This window comes from Bidens hawaiensis, unplaced genomic scaffold, assembly GCF_021521415.1.
Source record: "Bidens hawaiensis isolate Kalapana, Puna unplaced genomic scaffold, B.hawaiensis_p1.1 tig00027815_1, whole genome shotgun sequence".
In the NCBI taxonomy this organism is placed as follows: domain Eukaryota; kingdom Viridiplantae; phylum Streptophyta; class Magnoliopsida; order Asterales; family Asteraceae; genus Bidens; species Bidens hawaiensis.
Window position 1 is genome coordinate 1 of NW_027494516.1, and position 25522 is coordinate 25522.

The window sequence follows — 25522 nt, forward strand, 5'->3', positions numbered from 1 at the left end:
GGGTGTGACAGTTGGTATCAGAGCATTGGTTATAGCGAACTAGAAATTGCATGCATACTAGACTATAACCGCGATGACTCATTAGTTATAATGATACGCACTGCATAGATTTGTGTAGTCTTTGTTATCTTATCTCTATACCCCTTTCCCTCATACGCGCGCATACACGGCTTACCTGTAGGAATGTCGACGCCGCCATCATCATCATCATCCGATCCGATGACTCATGCTCACGGGAAAGAACCGCAGATACCTACCGCATCGCCACCCCGAGTAGTTCCGGAACTCGAAGCTCCCGCACCGAAGAGGTATCGCTTATCCGGAGGCATGTACGAAAACGAAGTTAGCTGGGATTGGTACCCTAATATGATCAGACGTATGGTCTATCGCGAACAAGTTCCCCCGCTACCCCACCCGAACCATCCTGCTTATCCAACACCTTACCACCCATAACCGAACCTGTAGAGCGTGTGCTCGCAGCTGTTGTTTCTGTTTGGAGCGTGATGTTGGTTACATGCGCTATACGAGAGCGAACGTTTCCGGATTGTTAAAAGATGGAACCGAAACTAAAGAGAAATTTCCCGCATGACAGTAGCAATGAAGAAAATGCAAGAGGCTAGTGATCAACAGATGAAGATTATGAGAAAGATACAAGCCGAGATGATAGACTTGCAAGAGCAACTCCAAGTAGCAAGGACCCGAACCGAGATAGCTTTAGAGCGCTGCGATGTCTTACAAATGCAAATTGCCCAGAACGCAGCCAAACCTGAGGCAGAGCCTGAGGCAGAACCTGAAGCAGAGCCTGAAGAGGAACCCGAAGAAGATCCCGAAGAGGAGCCTGAGGAGGATCCCGAGGAAGATCCCGAGGAGGAACCTGAAGAAGAACCGGAGGAAGAACCGGCAGAGGAGGAGGCACACTCAAAGGTGTCCTCAGATAATGACAACTAAGGATGTAACACCTAGATGGAGGGGTTGTCTCTATCCAAATTATTATTTTTCTATGATTTTAAGGATTGGTTTTAAATACTTTGTAGCGAATACAATGGTTTTAATCATGAATTATTATTTGGATTAATATATGGTTGTGATGTGATGTTTGTTCCTTTTATTTCCTTCTTACCTATATTTTATTACATGTATGGTGTGTTTCATATGAAAGAAAAATTCATGTTTAACATTTTATGCTGTGATTCTAGGAAATGGCAGGAAGAAACGCAGGACACGGACGTGGTAACATCAACCTGACTGCAACAGAACTCCAAACTCTGCTGAATGACCACGCGGCGGCCGCTCTAGCCGCACATGTACAAAACCAAGCTGGAGGTCCAATTGGAACGTGTACCTTCAAGAATTACCTTGACTGCAAGCCCAGTACGTTTAAGGGCACCGAGGGAGCTATAGGCTTCCTGCGTTGGGCTGAGAAGGCCGAGTCGGCGTTTGAGATGTGTAATTGTCCCCCTGCCAGTAGGGTCAAATTTGCTGCTGGAACACTTGAAGATTCTGCCCTCACATGGTGGAATTCAAACGTACAGATCCTTGGATTGGAACTGGCTAACGCGATGAACTGGGAGGAGTTCAAAAACATGATGCGAGAAGAGTACTGTCCTAGGGAGGAGATTGCAAAGTTGGAATCCGAGTTTTGGTCATTGAAGATGGTGGGTTCAGAAATCGAAGCTTACACCACCCGTTCTCACGAGTTGTCTGTAATGTGTCCACGGATGGTAGACCCGCCGAGTAAGAGGATTGAAATGTATATTGATGGGTTAGCACCGCAGATTCAGGGCATGGTGACGTCTTCCAGACCAGCCACGATTCAACAAGCGATTCGGTTAGCTCACAAACTAACGGATCAAGCAGTGACCCAAGGTGCGCTACCACCTAGGGGTTCAACCACTAAAGCCCGTGACAACCCGAGTGCTGACAATAACAGCAACAACCCGAGCAGCGGAAAGAGAAAGTTTGACAACACCAGATCCTCATCCTCGAACCCCCCACAGCAGCAACACTACCGAAAGCCCGAATTCACCCGGAGCTTCAACAATCAGGGTTATAATAACAAAAACAACGGTAGCGGGCAGGGTTCGAGCGGCTATGCTGGGAAGTACCCGAAGTGCAACAGGTGTAACTATCATCATGCTGGCCCGTGTGACCGTGTCAAGTGTCTGAGATGCGGAAAGATGGGTCACGAGGCAAAGGAATGTAGAGGAGACCTTGCGGCAAAGGGTGCTCCTAAACCACCTATGACGACGAAGGGATGTTTTGAATGTGGGCAGGAAGGTCGTTTCAGGAAAGATTGTCCCAAGCTGAAACAGAACGACAACAATGGAGGTAATGGAAGTGGCAGTGGTGGTGGAAACAATGGTAAAGCAAGAGCATTTGTTATTGGGTCGGGTCAAGCCCGCAATGATCCGTACGTGGTGACTGGTAAGTTCCATGTGAACGATTGTTTTTCTTCTGTATTGTTTGACACTGGAGCTGATAGGAGTTTTGTGTCGAAAGCCTTTAGTCAACTCTTAGACCTAACTCCAACCCCGTTAGATGCTAAGTTTCCTGTTGAATTAGCTGACGGTAAGACTATAGTAACGACTCATGTACTTGCGGGGTGTAAGTTAAAACTGGCAGGTCATGTCTTTGATATCGACCTTATTCCCTTTACGCTTAGTAGTTTTGATGCCGTGGTCGGCATGGACTGGTTATCCGAGAACCGAGCGGAGATTATATGTCACGACAAGATAGTCCACATTACTACCCCTTCCGGCGAGATCATTTCGATTCGGGGCGAGAGAAACGGCATGACCACCAGCGTCATTACCCTCATGAAGGCGCAGAAGTATCTACGAAAGGGTCATCCGGCAATTTTGGCGCAGATTGTTGAGAAACCCGCGGAAAAGAAGCGAATTGAAGATATACCGATTGTGCGAGATTTTCCGGAAGTTTTCCCGGAGGATTTGCCTGGACTCCCTCCTATTCGACAAGTCGAATTCCAAATCGAGTTGACCCCCGGTGCAGCACCCATAGCACGAGCTCCGTATCGGCTCGCACTGGCGGAGCATCCGGAGTTGTCCACTCAGTTACAAGATTTGTTGGATAAGGGTTTTATCCGACCTAGCTCATCACCATGGGGAGCCCCTGTTTTATTTGTCCGAAAAAAAGACGGGACTTTCCGCATGTGCATCGACTACCGGGAGTTGAACAAGGTGACGGTCAAGAACCGTTATCCTTTACCCCGAATTGATGGTCTGTTTGACCAGCTCCAAGGATCGAGTTATTACTCGAAGATCGATCTGCGATCTGGTTACCATCAACTAAGAGTGCGCGAAGAAGATATTTCAAAGACGGCTTTCAGAACACGGTATGGTCACTACGAGTTTTCAGTGATGCCTTTTGGACTAACCAACGCACCAGCCGTATTTATGGATCTCATGAATCGAGTATGCAAGGCGTACCTCGACAATTTGTAATTGTGTTTATTGACGATATCCTGGTCTACTCCAAGGACAAGGCTGACCATGAGGAACACTTAAGGGTAATTCTGGAATTATTTAAGAAGGAACAACTGTACGCAAAACTCTCGAAATGCGAATTTTGGCTTCGCGAGGTTCACTTTTTAGGACATGTGATCAACGAGAATGGTATCAATGTCGATCCCGGTAAGGTAGAGGCCGTCAAAAACTAGGAAGCACCTAAGACCCCGACTGAGGTGCGGCAATTCCTAGGACTGGCCGGCTACTACCGGCGTTTCATTGAAGGATTTTCAAAGATTGCCCAACCCCTCACCGCTTTGACTCACAAGGGTACTAAGTACAATTGGGGTGACGCGCAAGAATCCGCTTTTCAACTGTTGAAAACCAAACTCTGTAGCGCCCCTATTCTAGCCCTACCCGAGGGAACGGAGAATTTTGAGGTACACTGTGACGCATCGATACAAGGTCTCGGTTGTGTGCTGATGCAACTCGAGAAGGTTATAGCTTATGCCTCTCGACAACTGCGGGTTCATGAGAAGAACTACACGATCCATGATTTGGAACTCGGAGCTGTGGTGTTTGCCCTTAAGATATGGAGGCATTACTTGTACGGTACCAAGTTCACCATTTACACCGACCACAAGAGTCTCCAGCATATCTACGATCAGAAGGAGCTGAACATGCGACAGCGTCGTTGGGTCGAGCTGCTTATGGATTATGATTGTGCCATCAAGTACCACCCTGGCAAGGCCAATGTAGTGGCCGACGCCCTTAGCAGAAAAGAAACAGATAAACCCAGACGAGTGCGAGCATTGCAACTCACGATTCATACCAACTTACCCGATCAGATTCGCGAGGCGCAACTCGAAGCTTTGAAAGATGATAATCTTCCATCGGAACTCATGCGGGGCATGAACAAGCAACTTGAAACCAAATCGGATGGGGTCCGACATTTTGAGAACCGGATTTGGGTTCCACGATACGGAGAGTTGAGAACTCTGGTGATGGACGAAGCACACAAGTCCAGATATTCTATCCACCCTGGCTCAGATAAAATGTATCATGACTTAAAGGCACTTTACTGGTGGCCGAATATGAAAGCCGACATTGCCACCTACGTGAGCAAATGCTTGACTTGTACCAGAGTCAAAATAGAATACCAGAAACCATCTGGCCTACTACAACAACCGGAACTTCCAATGTGGAAATGGGAACACATTTCAATGGTTTTTATCACGGGATTACCTAAAACACCGACGGGATGCGATACCATCTGGGTGATCGTTGACTGGTTGACTAAGTCCGCACACTTTTTAGCAATTAAAGAATCGGACAAAATGGAAAGATTGACTCGTGTCTACATGAAGGAAGTAGTGTCTAGACACGAAGTGCCTGTCTCAATCATTTCTGATCGAGATTCTCGTTTCACTTCACACTTTTGGAAGTCACTACAAAGCGCACTAGGCACACGTCTTGATATGAGCATAGCCTACCATCCTCAGACGGATGGGCAAAGTGAACGAACTATTCAGACCCTGGAGGATATGTTGCGTGCATGTGTGTTGGATTTCGGAAAAAGTTGGGAACCTCACTTACCTTTGGTAGAGTTTTCGTATAATAACAGCTACCACGCAAGCATTAAAGCAGCGCCGTTTGAAGCACTGTACGGACGGAAGTGTCGATCACCACTCTGCTGGGCAGAGGTGGGTGACAGCCAAATCACTGGTCCAGAACTGGTACTCGAAACTTCAGAAAAGATTTTTCAAATCCGAAATCGCATGGCAGCAGCACGAGATCGCCAAAAGAGTTAACGTGGGAACGCGAGGATCAAATGATGAAAAAGTATCCTCACCTTTTTGAAGGGCTGACCAAACACAGAAAACCGCGAAACCCGACAAACCGTCAGAAATCACCGGATGTATGAATTAAATTTCGGGACGAAATTTCTTTCTACTAGGGGATGATATGACAAACTGAAAATTTTTCTAACTTTTTCAGACACTCATCACGACTTGACTCAAATTTTAGGGACGAAAATTCTTTAACATGGGAATGATGTGACAATCGTCAAATTCAGGTTAACTCCGTTAACTCAACTCCGTCAATTCAAACTTAAGATCATTGAATCTGTAACGCACACCTCATTACATTTAAACTAGGGTTTAAATGACGCTTGACACTTACTACATGTGTAGTCTTTCGGGAATTGCACCGAAACGCAAACGAGTTGACGCAAACAATTGGTGAATAAACGAAAAACGTCAAAACAATAATTATGTGATAATTATGTGTTAGACTTATGTGTTACTTGATTATATTATGTGTGATGCTAAACAAGAAACAAGAACTAGTTATTTAAGATAGAAAAGTAACAATTGGAAGTTGAAGGACTAAAGTGTAACATGTTATTATAAATAATAACATAAACCTAAAACCCTAATCCTCTCTTTCTCTCCCTCATAATCAACGGCCACCCCCCCCCCCCTTGTCTCCTTGCGATCGGCCCTCTTACACACACATACAATCAAGATTTTTCAAGTTTAATCGAAGATTAAGGTGCTAGGAACGTATAAACAACTATCCTATGTATTTTACATGCTTAATTTTGAGTTTGAATGGGTTAATTATAAACCCTAAAATCTGGAAATTTCATATATTTTGTTCATATGATCTTTGTTTGATTTGATGATGTATTGATGATGATTTGATAACTAGAATTGATATTGTTACATGTTAATTGATGTGTCTTGATTTTGAGATCAAATAAAACCCTAAACATGTATGTATGGTGTAATTGATGTGCATGAATAGTGATTATGGTATCTAGAATGTTATATGAACGGATTATGGTCTATAGATGGTTAATATGTTGAGTTTTGTTGCAAACAGTTTCTGGACAGATTGTGTTGTTGATGTTCAATTGACTGTATCAGGGTCTAAATGTGAAAATTGATTGAGATTATTGATACTACAGTAAACTAGGTTGAGTCTAATTTCTAAAGAATATATATTTGCAATTTTTGGACATGTAAAAGTTAACCTTTATGATTTTACAAAAACGTTGTGCAAAGCTGAGTTGTTAGACCTGCTGTTAGGTTGTTTTGTAAATGTTATATCTCAAGAACTACGAGACCAATTGGGTTGGTTCTACTTCTGGAAGTTGAATTATTGAGTTAGGAACCTAACCCAAGTGGTCTTGCATTTGTTGGGTTTTTCATTTAACGGGAATTTCAAATAACATTCTGTTGCGCATGAATTTGACTGTTATGAGCTTGCTGTAGTGTTTTGATCATTAGGAGAAATCTATGTGGAATATAAATAAAATAAAATATGTTCTGGAAACCTAACAAATGCATGCTTTAGTGATGATTTTTGGTAAATTAATTGAGATGCTATGATCGGTGGAATAGTACAATCTTTCAAGTAGAATTTCTGTCTCGGTGAAACTAGCTGCAGAATTTTGTGAAAATGCATGAAACATGATAATTGCTAGTGAATTGTTATGTTTTGACCAATTTGCCCCTGCGGGGAATACTTGTTAAATAGTTGTCGTGTTTTGACCAAATTGCCCTTGCGGGGAATAATTGCTAGTTAATTGCCCTTACTGGGAGTAATTGCTAGTGATGTACATTATTTATACATGACACGTAAATAATTGCTCACACACGTATCGTATCACAAATGTACTCGTTAAGTCACACACGATTCACAAACAAACACGAAACGTATCTTGTGAGTAGGAATTATGTGCCGGGTCTAGAGACTCGATATTAGTTCCGATACTTAGAAAATCTTTTTGTTGTTTTAGAACGCTAGAGAGAGTTTTCTGTGACGCGCATCACTTGGTGATTTATTTTGGGAATTCTTTGCAAACAGTGAGTTTCACTTACCCCTTTAAACTGTTTTAAACGCTTTTCACTTGGGGAGATAACATACTCCGATAAACGCATTTAAGATTTTGTTAGTAAATTATATATCACTTGTAAAGGCTAAGTGGCTAACGAAACATTTGAAGTCCTACACATCGAACCGGTTAATATTTGGAATAGCGAGTCACTGTTGAGTAGTACTACTGGGTTTGACAAACCCCACCCAACGCTAAACTCGACTGGAGGTCGAGCGGGTGTAATTTTGGCTAACACGTACCATGGTCTGGATGACCTGGTGACAAGGCACTTGATAAACAGTCAGCTTCGGTGTCGAACACTTAGTAATACTCGTTGTATAGGCTAGCTACCTATCGATATATAATTGATTTAACACTATCTGGTAACGCAAAACGCTGAACGCAAACGCTAAACGCTTTATTTTATTTAAACTTGTGAACTCACCAACCTTGTGTTGACACTTTTAGTATGTTATTCTCAGGTAGCCGAGGCGGGCGCGCGGTATAGGATCATGCATGGTTTTTGAACATTCTGATATGCAAACATGTTTTAACTATTATTACTTGGGTTTTTAAGTCGTCCTGCGTGACGCAACTTTTGTCTTTTGGTTTTTACGCTTCCGCACTTAATTTCATTTAAACGTTTTTATGGTTTGATTATAACTGATGATTCCGATCCTGTTAGTTCACACCCTCTGACGGTAAAACTCCGTTAGTGGAATTTGAGGGTGTGACAGGTACGGTTTAGATAAGATATTAAAATATATGCATATATTATTGTGATGTATTCGTTCATATCAATGACATTACATGTTATATTACACATACGCAATATGTTTATTTATTGTTTGTTGTATTACATGTACACAGTGATAAGCTATTACATGCATATACAATATGTTTATTAAATATATGTAGCGCTAACTGTTACGTGCATATGAAATCAGTTGTAATGCAAATATGTAGTAAGTTTATCTATTGTATGTTTTATTACATATACGTAGTGTTTAGCTATTACATGATGCATTATGTTATATTACATATATACAGATTTTTACTATTAATATATCTATAGTTTGTTTTATTACATACATGCGTTGTATAATTGCGTTACGTGTAGGAAACACAGTTTGTCATGTGTCAATTTTGGAAACAATAGCAATTGATGTTTTTTTTGTTTGGTTTTGTTTTTTTTTTCACAGAATCACATTTTTGAGATTACTTAAAAAGCTGTTGTAATACAAAGACGAGATATGCAATGAGCAAGACCGACATAGGTGAAGATAGATTGGGCAACAAGAGGTAACTTCACAAATTATGGTGTTTGTTATGAGGTAGGTGAGGTGTTTCAAGGGTAACGATGAGATTAGGAAGAATGAGTAATTAAAAGTTTCATAAAATGTTCTGTGCCGCAATTTACACTTTCAAATGCCAATATATTAAAGTAACAAGTGTGGAAGATGCAAGAAAGAACGAAAATAAAAGATCTAACAAATTGGTTACAAGTTTTTTTAGTAGTTTAATGACATTATATAACTACTTTTGTATTGTTTGTATGTTTTGATTCACCTGATGGGTTTTAAAATATGACAACTATATGAGAAAATAGGATGAGTTTGCATACCGATTGTTAAAAATGGACATGTTAAGATGGTACACATTTGAATTTGAATATAAATATTATTGTATATATAAGTGGCGGTGGTAGTCGATGAATGAAATTTAGCCAAATGTTATGGTAAGAAAACCTGTATTCATATGTGTGTATACGCATGTAATACAAATGCAAGAAAAACGTGTAATATGGATTACACATATAGAATGTTTAAAATGCATGTAAAACACACATTACCTTGTGTAGATACAAACATATATGGTTGGATTAAAAATGTATATTAAGGGGTAGTGAGATACACATATATAGTGTTTTTAAGTTAACAATTGAAAAACCAACACACATATTTAATACAAAACTTCAACCATTAAATTGGTGAATGAGATATTTTATCTATATCTTTCTCCCTAAAATAAGTATAGTTATTTTGATTATTACAAATAGGTAATACTTACAGTATTACATGTATGCAGTACTAAATATTAAATGCGTATGTGCTTATATAATAGATACACACACTCATTGCATATGTATGTTATACACATATGTAGTTTGTTGTATTGTATATAGTTCTTGTATATTAAATGCATATATGGTATGTTGTATTACATATATGCGGCACTTGTCTATCACATCATAAATAGTATGTTGTATTACAAATATGCAACATTTATCTGTTACGTATATGCAACACTAATCTATTACCTACATATATAGTATGTTGTATTACATATTTGCAACACTTATATATTACATGCATATGAAGTCTGTTGTATTACATATATGCAGCACTTGTCAGTTACGTACATATGCATTCTATTGTATTACATATATGCAGTAGTTATCTAATACGTACATCTTCAGTATGTTGTATTGCATATATGCAACATTTATAATTGATTGGATTGAGGTGTGTTTGCTAAGAAGAATATGGATTTTTTCAGGGTATTGTGTCACCTATATGAATTTATCTACAACTAAATGCATATGGACCGGTGGTATTACATATATGCCCTTATGTGATATACATAATATTAGTATTGTAGGAACCCCATAAACACAATCGGTTCATAATCCTCCAAATTACCTGATCAAAACTACACATTGATTAATGAAACTAATATAAACATACTCAGAATCAATAATCGACTCTCAATCAACCTTCAATTTCATCAGTATAACTCTAGTTTTGACGTTTTCTATCCAATTTTAACCAATGACGAAGTCAAACTCATAGATCTGATAATTTGCCGGCTAAAACTTGAAATTGAACATTAAATTTGTTTCATAACATCTCGAAATCATTACTATATCATCAACTCTCATCATTCAAACAAATATTAGATCTGGAACATCAATTTGTGAAGACGTATTGTGAAGACGGTAATTGGGAGAAGCTGTGGGTTATTGATATTATATAGAAAGTATTTTTACAAAAGTAACCCTCTATTATGAGTTCTCTAGTTCTCTCCCAAACAATGAGTTTTCTCCTGATCCTTATTCTACCCACACACACACACACATATATATATATATATATATATATATATATATATATATATATATATATATATATATATATATATATTAGTTACAATTAAAATGTAATAAATATATGTTATCATATAATACGCATGATGAGTTAGGCAATTTAGATGAATCTATCTATACGTATATATTTTATTTTAGAATAAATATATACAAATATATGTATGTAGAATGTCATGGACAGTTGGTGCCATTATTCTTTTGTAAATTATTATGATGTTATAACTTATAACTCACAGTTATAATTCTCAAACAAGGATGACCGTACAAAGAAATAAATACAAATCTACTAAAACATTAAAGTATATATATATAAAAGATATCTAACCGTCATTTAGAATTCTATATATCTATCTATTAAAGAGATAATTTTGATTAGGATGAAACTTACACTTCCACGTATATGCCACTAATCATCCTTACTTGCCATATGTGTATCTATAAGAAAATACATACCTATGAAAAATTGTTATACTTGAGTCACAATTGAATAGATATTTAAACAAAAGAGTGCATCCAGCATCAAGAGTTAGATAACAGTATGAAGCTAGAGTGAGCGGGGAGTTGAGGTGGTGCAACGACGGTTAGTAAGACGTTTAGCCGTGACGGTAGTAAAAACAAGTCTCGTATAGTCGAGTCAAGTTACTGGCAATAGAAGGTCCAAAATAACCAAGAGAATCAATTCAATTTCCAACCGATATTAAGGTCAATACGTCTAATTGTTTTTTTTTAAATACGGTGTTACATACAACTCTTAGAACATGAATACGTTCAACCTTTTTATATAACGTGAATATGTTATCCCTTTTCAACGGTCATACTCTTATGGGACAAATTGGTGTTAGTCTCAAAAGAGTCAAAAATAGATTTACAAACATAAAAACCTTTAAACAAATTCACCGACAAGCCGAAAGGTGAAAATGTTTAATTGTTTAACAAACCAATTAACTCTAAAAAGAAAGACCGGTTATTTTCTTAAAGCTGAAAAGACAAGGATACCATCTGTCTCAAAGAGTGTGAACATATTTATTTTACTCTGAAGAGATAAACATGTTATTTGTCTAAAAGATGAAAAGAAAAATATGTTGTTTATCTTGGAAGTGTTTGAAAACGTTATAACACACGACAGAAAATAAAAGCACTCAGACTGACTACATATGTGTCTGGATCCAGACATAATTGACAAATAGCAGGCATGTTATGCGTCGGCCTCAAACCATATTTCCAATCGGCACAGTTCTCGGAAATACTGTTGACTTGTGTGTGTATGTTAGTGGTACTCCCAGGGTACAGAACAGAAACCCTATTGAGTTGTACAAGAAACTATATATGTGTTTTAAAAATATTTTAGAAAATGATTTAGAGTCATTGATTCACTAGCATATCGTTGACATTTTTTTCAACCCATTTTACAGGAAATCAGAAAGGTTATACCAGACAAGCAAGACATGATAGATGATTGGAGATATAGTCATTAGATGCTATCTGATGGCTCAGATACTTGAAATTATAATTAATGTAAATTATATTATTCTCATATACGTTTTGTATTATCAAACGGGTATTTAAATCCCGACATATTATAAAAGAATATTTTATAAATTTTCCGCTAAAAGGACGCAACTCTGATATAATTTCAAACCGTTACCAACTATTGGTCATACGTCTAGGCCCTGAGGCCGGGTGTGACATTTGTTTTTGGTGGGTTCTTGGATTTCTCAATCTTACAACCCCTTTTTGATATTTCCTTCTTGGTTATCCAAATAGGTTTTCTGGTTTTCCCACGGTTTTGGATCTCACGTTCATTTCATTGGCGGAATCTTTAGAATAGTCATCCCCTTTTCTTGTACTAGGTGCAGCTTTAGAATGAGACTGATTAAACTGATTGTTTATTTTTTTATGTTGTTTATGACAATTCTTGTAATGTCTTGCAAGGTGAGATGGTTACCACAGACATAACAACATTTTCTTCTAGAGAACTTATAGAACTCATTAGAACTATGATACACTTGATGTGGTGGGAAATGTGATGCTTGGAAAGAAACATGAAAGGTATCTTATCTGTAACCTCTATCATCAAAAGAATTTTTGTAAATGAATCAACATAATTTTGTTGATAAGAGCCATAGTAGTTGTTATCAAAATGATTGTACAGTTGAGGACTTTTACAATGATTAGTTGTATGAGAGAAAGAGTTTTTGTGAGGAGGAATATATTTACTTGAAGAGTTTTCCTTTGCATTTCAAGAACTTTTATTTAAATCATCATCACTTCACAATGTTTGGACGAACAACTAGTTATATTCATCTCATCAACCACATTTGTATTCATATTACTTTTAACAAAACCATCATTTTTATTTAAAGCATTTTGAGAAGCGCCAACATCAATACTCCCACAAATTACATGATTATTTATACATGATATCAGTGTATTTTTCATGGATCCAACAATATTATTATTACAGACCGAGTTGACAAGTGATTGTTTAAGATTCACATTGGAATCAAAAAAATGAATTCAAATGCTTTTCTTTCCACAACTCATTTCCTTTTCCATCTACCCACTTTCTTTCACATGACCTATTGAAGAAGATAAAATCACCGTTAGAACTAAATGATATAGGAATGGGATCAAAAATTTTGGAGACAGAAGGAACCAGTGTCTTGGGTTTTGGTACATCACCAACTCCATAGACCATTTCGTCCTCAGGTTGGGTATTGAAACTAAAGTGGGGTAGGCTAGTGTAGTTCTCATTGAATGTAGGAGGAACTGAAGTGTGATCATATCCTAAAACTGTCTTTTGTTTCACTCCAATTTGTGCCCCAATAATCCCATTCAACTTATCAGATGCCAATTCAAACTTGTCCACATTTATCTTTGTTTGGGCAAGATCTAATTCTAGCTCTTCAATTTTAGCGTTCAAATCATTTGTTCGTCTTTCATGAAACTCACCTAGCTTATTAGATTGGAAAAATTCTCATTTAAATTAGCTATATCATTATTAGGTTTTAATTCTAGTGGAAAAAATATTCTCAGCCTTTCTGTATTCATCTTTTTGACATTTAATGCTTAAGTTTTCATTTATCAATGCAACATTGTGAGTTTTATAATTCTCTATTTTATTAATACAAGCTTGAGAGCAGAGTTTATGTACCTCGGTAATGTTAGGGACAGTTTGGTATTCTTCTGCAACAGAGCTTGATGAGGGTTGATCTTCATTCACAAACGTCATCCCTTCGAAGGCCAGTGGATTTATCAGCTCACAGAATTGGTCATCCTCCCAATCTGGTTTAGTTGCATAAACTGACAGAGTGATCATGGCCTTTGAGTTTGATCTAGAGTTCCCTTATGTTGAATTGCCTTGATTGATTCAGTGAACACTATGTTTTGAGGAGGTGCTCTGATCAACTGGCTTTTTGTTACTCCTTCCACCTGCGTTGTCAGAAACTTTAGTAATCTTGATGTCGTTGGCGGGTTTGGATGGGTTTGTACATTCCTTTGCGAAGTGCCCTGTTCCATTGCAGTTTTAACACTGAAGCTTGTACTTGTCAAAACCAATCACGTTCCCATCAGAATCCTTGAAGCTGTTTCTTCCATACTTCCATGAAACTTGATGCATGATGAACAACCATTGGCATCTGGTACTTGATGTCCATCTTCTTGAGATCCTTTTGTTGATTTCGGGAATGTCTCCTAGTTGAAATGAAGGAGGTAGAAGCTTCCTTGCAACAACTCCTCATGAATTTCCATAAAGGCATGTAATAGTGAAACATGTGATTCATCAACTTGAGGAGTGGGATAGGATAAACTACTTGCAGGGTTCTTAACCCCATGAGCTTTTAGTGCTTGTTCAACAGCCTTGTCTTAAAAGGAGTTTGAACAGGATGGTGCTTGCTGACTTGCAGAGGTTTTGAAAGCAGAATTCTGTGTTGGTTGAGCAAAAAATATCTTCACCCCACCAACTGGATGAATAGTGGGATGAGCTTGACTGAGGAAAGTTGTGCTGACTCCTGACCCAGTAGATATTTCCTTATGATTCAAAGAACTGATATGGTTACCCAATCTGAGCTTGTCATCCATTTCAACTGACATTATGGTGGAAGTCAAGTCAGATATAGATGTTATATGCAAATTCGTTGTTTTTTTATGGTGATGGTGCTACTGTTCCAGGTGTAGGGTAAGGAATTCAACAACTTATCATTGATTTCTATCTGATCATAATCAATGTTTCAAACCTGTGGATGAGAGATCCAACAGCTTCTCCTTGTATATGATTGAACATATGGAATTCACCCTTTAACATTGCCTTTTTACTGTTTCTCATCTCCATGTTCCCTTCAAATTTGTTAACCAATGCATCCCAAAGACCGTTTGTAGTGGTGCGATCTCTTAAAGTTTGAGCGATTTCAGGTGAAAGGCACACATTCAAGACACCATAGGCCTTCTAATCATCACTCAACATCTTTTTGTCATCATCGGTATAGGCTGTTACAGGTTTGGGAACTGGTCCATTAGCAGTATTAGTGGTGGGAATGTGAGGATCATTCTCAATTGATGTGAGATGAGCATAGTCAGTAAATCTTATATAGTTCTTGAAATGCCACTTGAATTCCTCAAAGTTGGTATCCCATTTGAGTAGTTTTGGAGGTTTGTTAGTAGTTTCGGCCTCATTTTCAAAGATAAGGTTGGTTTTCAATGCCTCAGGATCAGTCATCATCTTGCAAATCAGTAATCAAATCAATCTGTCTAATAGCAGTTTCTATCAAAAAGTTCCAAGTACAGACAGATCGAGTTTGAAAAGGAATCGAATCGAATTGGCAAACGGATTGAATAGGATTTGAATCAAATAGAATTAAGAATTTGAATCGAGTCAAATTGGAAAAGCAATCGAATCGAATAGAAACTCGATTCCTTTGGTTTTGAATTTCGATTTGATTTGTTTCAAGATTTGAATCGATTAGTTTTTGGATTCGATTCAAATGGTTTGTGGGACTCGATTCGATCTAGTTTTCAGAAAGAATAGAAAGTACTTTTTGCACGTATTTTCACACAAGTACAGTTTTTGCTATTTTAGGAAACTCTATTAGAACCCAAACAACACTTTAGCACACTTCAAACACAAACTTCTAAGCTTAACCACACAATCTTCTTGAATACTAACACTTTTAATAACCCAAGAACACAAGAACACACCTCTTTTAAACCCGAAAGCTTCAAACAACTCTTTAACACTTATTTCAAGCTTTTACACACAAGTATAACAACAAGTGATCCCGTAGACCCACTTAACACTTGAACACAAGTCTTCAACACATAAACAAGACCAAAATTCAAGGTTGTGACCCAAGAACTACAACTAATAGAGTCGAAAGCTTTGATACCAATTGTAGATCCTATTATTGGATCAAACACCTAAATTATTAAATCAATCTCTAACTACGAGCTAGCGGAAATCACTGGTAGCCAACCGATATCTTTGATCTTGTTTGTGTTTAACTATTATTTGAAATTGTATGAAAAAAGAGAGTAGGAGAGGATTTGGTGAATAGGCAAGATTATACTTTGCAAAAAGGTTATAGAGTGCATGGGTATGCTTTCCTATTTATAGGAGAAGCATCCCATGCTTATTAAATCTTGGTTGTTAAAAAAAAAAGCATCCCAATGGGCTTAACATGCATGGCCTCGGACCCAAACACACATAAAAGAAACCAACAAGCTAACTAAATACATTGAGAAACCTAAACAAATACAAAAGACTAAAATACAAAACGGAGCCCTACAGACTTTTGTCCATCAGAGGTCGTGGCGGCTTTTGCGAATTTTATAGCAGCATCAAGTGCGTAGATGTGAAAAACGAGACGGAAATGGTGAATGTGATGCAGCAACTGAACCAGAAGACAAGTACCACCACCAATTGTAGTACCAGATTTAATAAATGCACAGCAACCAGACCTCCACTTGTAATATACCATTGAACGTCTTCTTGCTCCATCAGCTAGTGCAGCTTTCATATCCAATAAATTCATCACCAACTGCCATTTTTTTATCTTATTTATACATTCTGCAGCTTCAGATGTCATATATGAACCATATCGGGCCTCAAGAAACAATTATGAGAAGACAAATTATGTGTGCTTATAGAACAAACGATCTCAACACAAAATAAATGAGTTGACTCTTATTGCTGTTCGTATTATAGGGGTGTGCACGATTCTATTCGGTTATTTTCCATTCATAATTGATATCAAACATGGGCTAATATTTTGTTAAATATACATGAAATGAATGCTTAAATTCAAAAAATGAAGGTATAATTGCATGAAATGAAGTTATAAATATATGAAATTGAGATATTAGTACATGGAAAAGAGATACAAATAAAATGATAGTATTAATACATGAAATAGAGGAAAAAAGGCTGGAAACTATGAAAAAAATGAAGAGTTTGAAGCGGTTGGTTAATTTTGGTTATTCGGTTTTTGGTTACTTTGGTTTTCGGTTTCGGTTAACGTTTCAGTTATTGCTCACCCCTCGTCCGTAATCTCTACAGAACCAGGTCTTCCTCCCATTAGCAAGTAAGCCATTATATATCTCCGAGCCACTTCTGGCCAAGTCAACTTGTTAACTTGAAGCATATCCAATTCTATATCAACCACTAATTTTGCATTAATCACTGAAGCTATTACATCAAAAAGCTCCCTTACTAGCTCAGAAAGCAATTCGATCACCATGAACAAATCTTTCAAAATTTTCCCCATGAGGCTAACAAGGCCCCTTTCATTATCATAACTAGCAGCTACCTCGTGTTGCACACTTCTGCACTTTTTCATTATAACTTCAGAAATCAAAAGCTCACACAGTCGTTTTTCTTTCAAATCAAATGATAACGACCTCTGTGATGCCTCAGCTACTACTCTGTTTAAAACATCAATCACAGCCCTCTGTTTGGAACAATAAAAATGTCAAGGAATACTCATCAAAGATTACTTTGTTTCATAAACATGTCATGTATTACCTTAGTGGGCCTTGATGCATTGCCCTTGTAAATATCTTTCGAGATGGAAGCTTCCAGTTTGTCCTCTTCCCAATCAGGTGGATTTTTCTCTAAAGTCTCACGCACTCATTTCCTAATATTCGATCCAACATTTGTGGGTAGCTTGTATACAGGATCAGTCGCTTTTGCTCTTTGTGTGTTAAACTGCCATCAGAACGGTCACCCATTTTGTCCTTAGATAAAATGTTCCTTACATTTTTTAGTTTGCCAAATACATTATATGCAGCACTTCCAAGGAACTATGTGGAAAACAAAACATATATTATCAATCAATTTAGTTGCATTAACTATGAATTTGCCAAACATTAATCAAGCTACCTGAGCATCCAAGTCAATCACTTAGTAGACAGTGAATGAGTTGACTCTTATTGCTGTCAGCTGTTAGTAATCTTTGCAGAACTAGGTCTTCCTCCCATTAGCAAGTAAGCCATTATATATCTCCGAGCCACTTCTGGCCAAGTCAACTTGTTAACCGGAAGCATGTCTAATTCTATCTCAACCACATGTTTTGCATTAATCACTAAAGCTATTATGTCGAGAAGCTCCCTTACTAGCTCAAGAAGCAATTCACTATGAACAAATCTTTCAAGTTTATCCAGTGCTGATGGTTTGTCAGCCTTGTACAGAGATGGACATAGAAGCTGTTGTTCAATCTCTTCAAATAAAATTGGCTCTTCCAATCCAATAGAAGGTTGTCTATTGCTTGAGGTGCATGATTTCCAATATAGTTTGAAAAAAAGAATATTGAATTGGAAGACTCGATTTCTTTTGAAGACCTTGAACAACAGCTTCTGTGTCCATCGTCGTACGAGGTTGACAAACCATCAACACGGGAAATATTTGAACGAATTGTTCATAGTGAATTGCTTCCTGAGCTAGTTAGGGAGCTTCTCGATGTAATAGCTTCAGTGATTAATGCAAATTTATTGGTACTATAAATGGGAAAGCGGTCGTCCTGCAATATATGCATAGATTCAATAACATATTTTGGCAAATTACTATTAAATTTCTTAATTTGGATTTCGTTTAATATATGCATAGATTCAATAACATATTTTGGCAAATTACTTTTGAATTTCTTAATTTGAATTTCGTTTATCTCAAACATGTCAAATAAAAAACTATGTTGATTTTCGTTGTGTTTACCCCACACGTATAAATCATTTTTACAGAAAATTAGATCGTTAATGCAATGAAACCATATCTGGAATCATAATACATGTCAATTAAAAAACAATGTTGATTACAGTGTGCCATCTATCACGAACACAGAAAACGGATGGTTAGTGACTTAGGCTAGGCATAAAAAGTCCAAAGCAAGAAGCAAGAGGTTCATGTAGCAAGCCTTTGCTATAAGATCTACAATCAGATGTTGCATCTACCTTGTCTCTTTACACATCAACCTTTTATAAAGTACACCATTCGTAATAAATTCATCTGTTTTTTAAATGTTACAACCATTAACACACTGTAACTTTGATGAGATTGGCCAATTTTAACCAAAATCGATGTACATGAGATGTCGCGTCAGGCGCGCCTTGCAACATGCCTTTTAAAACCAAGGTTTTAGATAAACAAGAATTGGTTGGAGAATCTTTGTTTAGAAATATACGAAGAATGATTCATTCACTTAATGTAGGAAGTAGAGAACGAACCTTAAGAAAATGCAAGCATCTCCTGCAAGATGCTTCTTTTCACGCACAACGTTATTAGTGCATTCATTCATTTAATGTAGGAAGTAGAGAACGAACCTTAAGAAAATGCAAGCATCTCCTGCAAGATGCTTCTTTTCACGCACAGCGTTGTGTTTCGGGAGAGATTAGGGGTAGCGAACATAGCAGATAAGATAAGAAAGTGGAGATTGAGATGGTTTGGACATATGAAGAGGAGACAAACGACGAATCCTGTTAGATCCGTAGAAAGCATTACTATAGAAGGGAGGAGGGGTAGAGGACGACCTAAATTGACGTGGGAGGAGAGGATTAAGCATGATTTGATAGACCTAAACCTCTCCGAGGACATGGTTGAGGATAGGAATTCGTGGAGAAGTAAAATTAAAGTTAAGGATTTTTATGGAGAAAGGAATAACTTAGGGCTTCTATTTAACTTATTTTGGTCACACACCATAATAGTATATTCTTTTCATATATATATATATATATATATATATATATATATATATATTATTACTGTTAAACTTTGATTTCCTTTGTATTGCTTCATACATATGTTTTTTTAGAGCTGAGGGTCTCTCTGGAAGCCACCTCTTTATCCCTTTGGATAGAGGTACGGTGTGCCTACATCCCACCCTCCCCAGACCCTATCTATAGCTTTGCTGTTGGTGGGACTTCACTGGGTTTGATTGATTGATTGACTATTGACAACCTGTATTTGCGCATACAAATGATTCAGAAGTTGAATACTACAATCTGAAAACATCCCTCTTTAGGCCCATGGATTGAGTTTTACTTACCACCATTTGTGATTTAATATGGAAATCCCCAGTATAATCTTCATAGATACAGTGTTCCTTACACAGCTCGTGCAGGCAACTGAGAGCAATAAATAAACAGCCTTTTAATAATCAATTTACTTACAATAACCATGATTCAATTTACATGTAAACAACAGCCAAAAATTAATCTACCTGTGCATCCAAATCAACGACTGCAACATTTGTGGGTAGCCACAAAAGATAGCACCGCCACATTGCAGACATAGAATGAGTTTAGTCTCCAACCGATGTATGACCATCCCTCTATGTGTCCTTGAATATGATGAACATTCCCAAAATAATCTTTCAGACAGTACCAAAACTCTTCAGCAAGAAGAATCTGCATAAAAAAGAATGAAACTTTCGTCACCGGATTGATTATAATACTAAATATACCATACTCACGGAAAGATAAATGGCACATTAATCTTTATGCTTTCTATTATTAAATCACTAGAAATCTACCAACCAAGAAAGAATTGCATTTATGATTATAAAACCCCATTCAGTATATAGGTAAAACTTAACTCGAATTAACTATTGTGTTTCGTGACCAAAAAATGAAACATGTGGGATCATTAATGATATTTAGATAAAGAAGATATTACGATATATTAATCGGATTTAGACAGATTAGCTAATTGAACGAAACAATAAGGAAAGTTAACAAAAAAACACTACTTACTCCACTTCAACATGCTATAACTGCTTCTTATGAACTCTCAAAGGTTACATGTGCTTTCCTTGGCTGACAAGGAATGATCAGTTTTCCGTATTAATAAAGATCGAATGATCGTGCACCTGGATCCCCAATCTAATTGTTTATTTAAAGTAATTGAATCACAGCTAGAGTTAATTAGTAAATTTATCATCTACATGCCAATGTTGGATATCATTTTGCTTGCACGGAAAAACATTACAGGACCAAACATAAGCATTCCCTGCTATATTAGCGATTTAATACAACATTCCTTTAACCAATCCAAACACTATTAGCATGATTCGAATACCTATTATAAGATGATAACATGGAGATGTAAAACACTGTTAAAATTTCAAACACACTCTTATGGAATTTGTATATATAATGCAAAGAAAAAAAGGTTAAATAAGTGCCTGATCTACACCTTCACATCATCGTTGGTTTGTAAACATAGTGAATACACATTATAAACAAACAATGTGCAGTGCCTAGTTTATATATTATGTATAAGAATCATGTTGAGAAAATCAGAGATTATAGCTTGTTTTCTACAGAAACAAGACTCAAGTATTAAGAAAACACCACTATATTAGCGTCAAATAAACACTAAAAACAATAATATAAATTCAAACAGAATATTAGCATGTTGCCAGATCCTTTTGTTGTCTAGCTAAACATTCAGATCGACACATAAACAATCTAAAATCCTTCCAGAGATCAGAAGAAACCAGAATACAGAAACAAACATCATACCTTGAACTAATGTTACACAGAATCAAACCCGTTCATGGACTCATGAATGATTCATCTTAACTTGGAGAAAGCGGCCGTGTTGTCTTTCAGTTGATCGAGTTGGGTGGGCGTAAACTATATCTAGGGTTTCAGTGTGCCACACGACGGCTATGCATATGGCGACATATCAAAGTAACACCTATATATAGGCTGAATAGAACTACAGAAAATAAAAATATTAAATGATAATCAACAAAAAAAAAATATTAGGATATTTATTTTTTACTAGGTTTTATCCCCGTATTGTATCACGGGGAGTTGTTTACATTTTTTATTAATAACTTGTTTTATATTATTTATTTTTAATATTTATTTATTTTTTGAATTTTAATATTTTATTGTATGAAAGTTAATAATATACTTATGGTTTAATGATAAATTGTTTTACAAATAAATAAGATGTTATAACCATAACCCTTTTTAAAAGCTATATGGGTATGATGAGACCCAAGACCCGTTTATTTTTTTTACTATAAATCGCTTTTTTAATTATAAATTATATATATCTTTTTTTAAATAAATCATATATTAATTTTAGTATATCCTATTTTATAGGATTTTCAAATCAGTAATTTGGTGAGATTAGTTTTTAATTTAATGAGATGTTATAACCCGTTTAAGGAATATATTCGGGTCAAATGCATGAGAAGCCTCCATTTAAAAATCAAGCAAATCTGGTGACTCCAAAAAAGGGGAGCGACCACATCGCGACACCTAAGATTTTTGGGTTTTCGTTTATATATATTATAGATGTTTATATTTTTTTTGAATTTAATCTTATCTATCGTAGATAAGTTAATAATATATATTTAAGGTTTGATTACAAAAGAGTATCATATATATATGAAATATTATAACTCGTTTAAAAGTTATCTAGATTTTGTGAGACTAATGATTCGTTTGTTTTTTTTACTATAAAATTGTTTCTTGATTATAAATATTTTTTAAATCAGATATTAATTTTTAGTATATCTCTACTTTATAGGATTTTTATATTTGGTAAAATTATTTTGATTTAATAGGGTGTTATATTAATTTAAGGGCTATCTAGGTTTGGTGAGACTCGTGCCCGTGAATTCGGGTAAAATTCCTAAGAAATCTTCATTTATAAATAAAGCAATCTAGTAATTTATACTGCTACAATCAAATAAGGTTAAATGTGATTAATTTTTCTTAAAATGAATAAAATTGTATCATGTTATAGTAATTATAATATATCATAATACATATATAGTAGATATTATAATATTAATACAAAATAATAATAATATTACTTTTTATTATGTATCAAATTATATTATATTATATTATACGGAAAAAATTTCTACAAATGAAGAGACAAAAGTGATAAACGTGAGAACGATTTGTGACTGAAAAAACCATTAAAAATAAGAATAGTAATAATAAAATTATAACTCAAAATATAAATAAAAATTTAAAAAAAGTAAAATAACTAAAATGTTTATCACGTCAATCTCGCTAAAAAAACGAAAAAGACACAATGGCGAAAATAAACAAAAAAACACAATGAAAAATGAAAAAAGACACAATGTATCGCAAAATATAACACAGTGCCGAATAGAATATAACACAATACTGAGTAATATAACACAATATTAAGAAAAAAGACATAATCAATAACGAAAAAGAACACAATGATAAATAAAAAGACAAAATGATTTTTTTTCTCAACATTGTGTGTGATTTTTTTTAAATGAAGAAGACAGGAGAAACAGTTTTTTTTTTTTAAATTATGAGTTAGTAATTTTTATTAGTTTTTATTGCTTTTAAAATGATTTTTTTTGTTACAAATATTTCTGATCTTCTTAATTTTCTTCCCTTTTATATATTAATATATATTATATATTCATAAGAGTATTATTTCATATTATATTGTATCATATTACACAAAATTAATTGCTTTGTGTTAAAACAAATATAATAGTAAATCTTAAGAAAATAATGCATTCATTACAATTAATTGTTATTTTAACTATTTATTAGACCTAATTAATAACATTTTATTGGACCTACCTAATAACACTATTACGCATATGCACTATAAAAAAGTCAATGTATTGCATATATTCATTACAAAGTGTTTTTTTATTTATTTTTTTATATTTTTTATATTTATATTATTTTGTGGTGAAGAATAACATAGAAGAAAGATGAAAGAAAAAAAAATTTTAAAATATTTTTTGTAATTAAATTAAAAATACTTCATTATTAGTTCTCTAGTTCTCTCTTAAGAAAAAGTTCTCTCTTGATCCTTTCCATATATATATTATGGATATTTATTTGAACACCACCTAAGAATTTATAAAGAACTTGAATTTTAAGAAAAATTAATCACATTTAACCTTATTTGATAATACATAAGTATTTAAAGAATCACTGTGTCTTTTTTATTTTTCATTGTGTTTTTTATTTATTTTCTCCATTGTGTCTTTTTTTTTCTTGTCATTGTGTCTTTTTCGTTTTTTTTAGCGAGATTGGCGTGAGAAACATTTTAGTTATTTTACTTTCTTAAATTTTTATTTATATTTTGAGTTATGATTTTTTATTACTATTACTGTTTATGGTTTTTTAGTCACAAATCGTTCTCACGTTTATCATTTTTGTCTCTTCATTTGTAGAAATTTTTTCCGTACAATATAATATAATTTGATACATAATAAAAAGTATTATTATTATTATTATTATTATTATTATTATTATTATTATATCTACTATATATTTATTATGATATATTATAATTAATATAACATGATACAATTTGATTCATTTTAAATAAATTGCTATTTGGTGATTATGTTTCATTTCTATAGCCCACTTAGCTCAAAATACAAGCATATGAGAAATGAGCTCTTGATGATTGATTTTGGTTTCCTCATGAGCCAACATTGCAACCAAAATCAAATGACATGGGTCAATATATAGTAAGTTTGCATTTTGGGTTGAATGCTATAAAGAAATTACATGAGTCAAAATAGTTATTTACTAAATAACTTTGTTTCTATCTTATCTTTTTCTTGTTCTTTTAAAAAAAAATCGTTATTACCATCAATTACTTTTCTCATTTCTTTTATGTTTCATCTAGTAAATTTGTTTGTTTCTTTTTTCTTAATTTCTAAATTTTATTACTTTCTATTTAATATTTAAATTATATTTTCTTTATTTAACTTGTGCATTAATAGATGAGATCTGTAAAGCCCATATTGTTTTGTTAAACCTTTTGTATTTGTTCGATCGTTCACGATGTATTTAGTTAGCTTTCGTATTTGCATATGTATGCTTGGGCTTGACCCATGTTAAAAAAAGCCCATTATGGGTCCGTGACTGTAAATAAGCATGGAAAGTCTCCCACTATAAATAGTGGGAACTTGTCCATCTAAACTACCCTTTTTGCAAAAACCTACTCTCAACAACTCTCATTCTCTACCTTATCTTCTTTTCTTTAAAACTTCGGGTAATAACCAAAGATAACACAAGATCCGATATCTCGGTTAGTTTACAAGTGATTTCCGCTAGCTTGTTAGTGAAATTGATTCAAGAACATGTTGTTAGATTCGCGTTCATAGGACCTACAATTAGTATCAGAGCTTTTGGCTCTACTAGTTGAGGTTCTTATGTCACAACCTTGGATTTTGGTCTTGTTTTAGTGTTTGAAAGGTGTGTTTTTGTGTAACAAAGTATTTGTTGGATGTTTAAATCTTCAAAAGTGTCAAAGAATATGTTTGGATAAAGGTCCATACGTAAACAATGTGTGCTTAAGTGTGTTCAAGGGGTTTTTGGGTGTTTTCAAGTGTTTTAAGCTTAAAACAATGAAAAAGGGAGTTGGAGAACGAATCTGTACGTGAAACACAAAGTTTCCATATTCCATTCGCATCACATGCCTTTAAATTGCATCACGTATTGAATTTCAAATTGCATTGCATCTAAGATTTAAAATCGCATCAT